Consider the following 4467-nt stretch of genomic DNA (forward strand, 5'->3'; position numbering starts at 1 on the left):
GACCGGGAGGCTTCCGCCCCGCCCTGCTGACTGGCTTTGACAGTGCAGAGAGATGCTATGCAGTAAAGCCATGAGTGATCTTACTCAGTGCTGGATCCTGCATGATGCAGTACAGATCCACCAGGCAAGGCGTGCGCACTGATGCATGTATAGTGGCATGAGGGTTATGTGAGCAACCAACCACTTCCTGGTGGCATTTGTGCCCGCTCCACAGGTGGGGATTCATGCTTGATGCTATGAACCTGTCCAGTGGCTGGGAGTACTGGTCCTGACTGGAGCGTCTGTATCAACTCCTCACCAAGGCATAGGAAGCACTGAGGAGAGAGAAGGAATGAGTATAAGAACCAGAGAGTCGGGGAGGGGGCTATGAAATGCTGTCTTCAGTGTGACATGGCCTGTGCGTGCTTGAACTCACAGCAACTGTGCTGACAAGCCCAAGATCAAACCAGGGACGCTTCCAGCAGGAGTAGGGTGGGGGTGGGGACTCAGGAAGCTCCGCCCCTAACAAGGAAGCTATGGACAGTTGATGTCTCTGGGAAGGGAGAGTCCTAGTTTTCCTTGTGGACATGGCCCCTGGCTGGTTGCCCATCATCCGGAGGATGGCCCCACATCCATGTGCACTAATTTGGCTCTGTGGGTTATATATTCAACAGTTAAGAGCACTAACTGCTCTTGCAAAAGACCCAGATTTAATTCTCAGCCCCGGCATGGTGGCTGTCTGTAACTCCAGTTCCAGGGGATCTGACACCCTCGTCTAGCTTCTGTGGGGCTGACACACAGGTGGTACACAAACAGGTGGTACACGAACATGCATGCAGGCAAACACTCGTGTCCATACAGAAATCTAAAAAAACAAAAAACAAAAGACAAAATTTTCAATAAGTGCCAACAGGAAAGATTCTGAAAGTCAGAGTGTCTCTGTGAAGATTGCATTTTTGACAGAAAAGAAGTAAGATTTTTGACACGTTCTCCCACAAGGGTCAGTCTTCACTTGACTGAGAATATATACTCTACGCAACTCTCCACTGCCCCCCATCCTGCTGCACATCTAGTTTGAGGGTCCCAGGAGATCTACTGTGTCCCTTGCCCCCACAGTCAATGGCTTCCAATGGTGTTGTGAGCAGAAATAGTGAGGGCACAGTCTCTGCTTCTGCCCACACGGTCCAGTTTGGTCGTCCTACCTACCAGCCATTCATCGTGTGCCAGCCTATCTTAAGGTGATGTGAGTGGGGAGAACAGATCTTCAGAAAGAAAGTTGATGTTTTGATTTATTTAATTATTGATTCTTCTTGCGTCCTGGCCCTGCTGGCAGCAGGAGACTGAGTGTGATGTCGCCTGCTTTCCGTTTACTTCAATTAATCCCCAGAATGCAGGGTCTGTCTGAAGTAGTCCAGAGGCATGGACAGGGGTTCTCTCAAGCCTCCCAGCATGCACAGTGGTCCTGCATTCTTATCCTGTTGCCAGTGGCTGGAGCCCTCTTCTGACCCCCAGGAAAGGGTGTAATAACAATTTTTACCAGAGGGTTCGGTGGCTTTGTGGAGATTCGTCACCACCACCTCCCCAGCTCTCAGATACTTCCTCTCAACTGTATGGACTGATGTTGGTTCCAGAAAATTTACAGGAGTTCAGAGAATATGGTATGAGACCCTGGGTGGGGGAGGAAGAGCCCCTGCAAGAGACGGAAACTCGTTAAGCCCCCATCTCAGCCCCTATCAGAACAAAGTGGGGCCAAGCATCTGCTGTCCTCTCTGTGCTCGTAAAACGAATCCTGCTTAGGGAAGGAAGTGGGTGGCCCGTGTGTTTTGAAACTCAGGAGGAAGAACAGGTGGGGTCCTCTGGCTATAAATGGACACTTGTTTTTCTTGAAAGACCCTATGGCTCCCAGATGAGTAAGGACTGTGGTTCAAGTGGTGGGCATGCTGACCATGAGACGTCTTTAGAAAGAACAATGAAGTACATTAGACCTTGGTCTGGAGGCACCTTTGCCAAGGACCGCAAAGATGATGTCACTGAGCCAAAGAGAAAATAGAGCCCCCCCAGGTCAGGCCTGATAGAGAAGTCTCACTATACCAGGCAGTCGTGAACTCTATCCACCTCTGCCTCTGCTGAGGTCACAGACATGCATAGCCACACCCAGCCAGTACTGGGGAGTAAATCCAGTGCCTCGTTCAGGCTAGGCAATCACTGTACCACTGAGGTATATTCCCAGCTTGTTTCTTAGCTTTTATTTTGAGATGGGATTTTACTAAATAAAGCAAGCCGGCCTTGAACTTGCTCTGCTTGAGTTGCTACATTAAGAAGCCTGCAGCACGAGCCCTGATTACTTTGCCCATTTACTTATTTAAAGAGTCTTTCCTCCTAGCTGGGCGTGGTGGTACATACACACCTTTGCTACCAGCAGGTAGATCTCTGAGTTCAAGGCCAGTCTGGTCTACAAAGTGAATCCCAGGCCAGCTATGGTTACACTGTGAGACCAACAGTAATAAAAAACAAATAAATATTCTCTTCTGAGACTACGAACTCCGTGAGCTCAACGATATACCTACTTTGGATGTGTTTATGTTTGAGGTTCTGGGAATGAAACCCAGGGCCTCTCACAAGTGGTAAGCACCCTACCTCTGAGCGACATCTCTATGTCCACCTCTGTGTTCTTTTTTCTATCTTCCTTCTGATTTTTTGAGGCAGGGTTTCATATAGCTCAGGCTGGCCTCCAACCCAAGATGTGTGCATGTATGCTTGGATGCATGCATGTGTGTGTGTGTATACATATCCACATGTATATCCAAGGACAACCTTGAACTTCTGATCCTCTTGCCTTCACCTCTCAGAACCAGGATTACAGACATGTATCATCATGCCCTGTTTATGTGGAGCTGGGGATCAAACCCAGGACCCCATGCCAGTTAGATAAACACTCTGTCAAGTGAGCCTCAGTTGTGCCCCCACCACCTGCCCGGACTTTTGACACGTCCTCTAGGCTTAGCACAGAAGAAAAAGTGGGCTAGTGTCAGTCAGCAACGCAGGGCTGGAGGTGGAGCTTGGAGGGGCAGCCGGTGCCCAGCCATGGAACAAAATGGCAGATGGCACCAGACACAAAAGGGCTACATAATGGGTTCGAGGCTAGCCTGGGCTACATGAAACCCTATCTCAACAAAACAAAACAGAAACAGACAAACAAAAATGCGGCAGTAAGAGGGAACAATGGATTCAGATTGAATAGACAGTCTATCCTGTCCACCAATCCCACACACAGACACTGCCAAGCCCAAGCCACAGTTCTTTGGGGGAAAACATTGTGTCTATACAGAACGCATGATATATACTTAACTGTTCCTTAAAGAATATAGCGCAATCATTTGTGCCCCTTGCATATATTTGCATGCATTTGCATGGATTTGACTGTCATGGGATAATTATAAGATAGTTATAAGAGAGATAACATATTGGAGGATGTGTACAGACTATATGTGAATTATATATGTCATTCTATGTAAGGGGCATGAGCATCTGTAGATAGATATCTAAGGGGGTCCTGGAACCAGTCTGTCATATAGACATATGCTATGTGACGGCCATGTTATGTTAAATCAGATGCCTACTTAGTCCATGATCCTAGAGGTCCGGCCCAGGATAGGACCTTTGTGTTGATTTGGTTGTTTTGAGATTGGGTCTTAGTATATAGCCCTGTCACGGAGATCTCCCTTCATCTTCCTCTGTCCCCCTAAACATGATGACGCTTCTAAAACTGTCCCCTTGAAAGCTGAAAAGATGCTCACAGGATGTCTTAGTCGGGGTTTCTATTGCTCTGCAGAGACACTGTGGCCACAGCAGCTCTTATAAAGGAGAACATTTCATTGGGGACTGGCTTACGGTTCAGAGGTTTAGTCTTTTATGTCATGGTGGGAAACATGGTGCCATGCAGGCAAACATGGTGCTGGAGAGGGAGCTGAGAGTCCTACATTCAGATTGGCAGACAGGAGAAAGAGAAAGACACTGGGCCTGGCTTGAATGTCTGAAACCCCAAACCCAGCACCAGGGAAGCATTTTCTCCAATAAGGCCATTTCCTAAACATTCAAATGAGTCTATGGAGTCCATTCTTATTCAGATAACCACAAGGGGTTAAGATCATTGGCTGTGTTGTATTCCCGGCACCCACACTGGAGCTCACAACCATCTGTACTTCCAGTTTCAGGGGATTCAATGTTCTCTTCTGACCTCTGAATTCTTCAGACATACATGGTGCATGGACAAAATGCCTATACACATAAGATAAAATTTAAAAATCTCAAAATCTCAAACCCAAACCAAAATCTGACCCCTTAGCCAGGCATGGTGGCACAGGTTTATAATCCAACCCTTAGAAGACAGAGTTTTGACCAAGCCTGGTCTACATGGTGAGACCTTTTCTCAGAAACAAAACAAAACAAAACGAAACGAAACAAAAAGCCCAAAGATGTTGGAGGAAG

This window comes from Myodes glareolus, chromosome 2 (genome assembly GCF_982192425.1).
Source record: "Myodes glareolus chromosome 2, mMyoGla1.1, whole genome shotgun sequence".
Taxonomy (NCBI): domain Eukaryota; kingdom Metazoa; phylum Chordata; class Mammalia; order Rodentia; family Cricetidae; genus Myodes; species Myodes glareolus.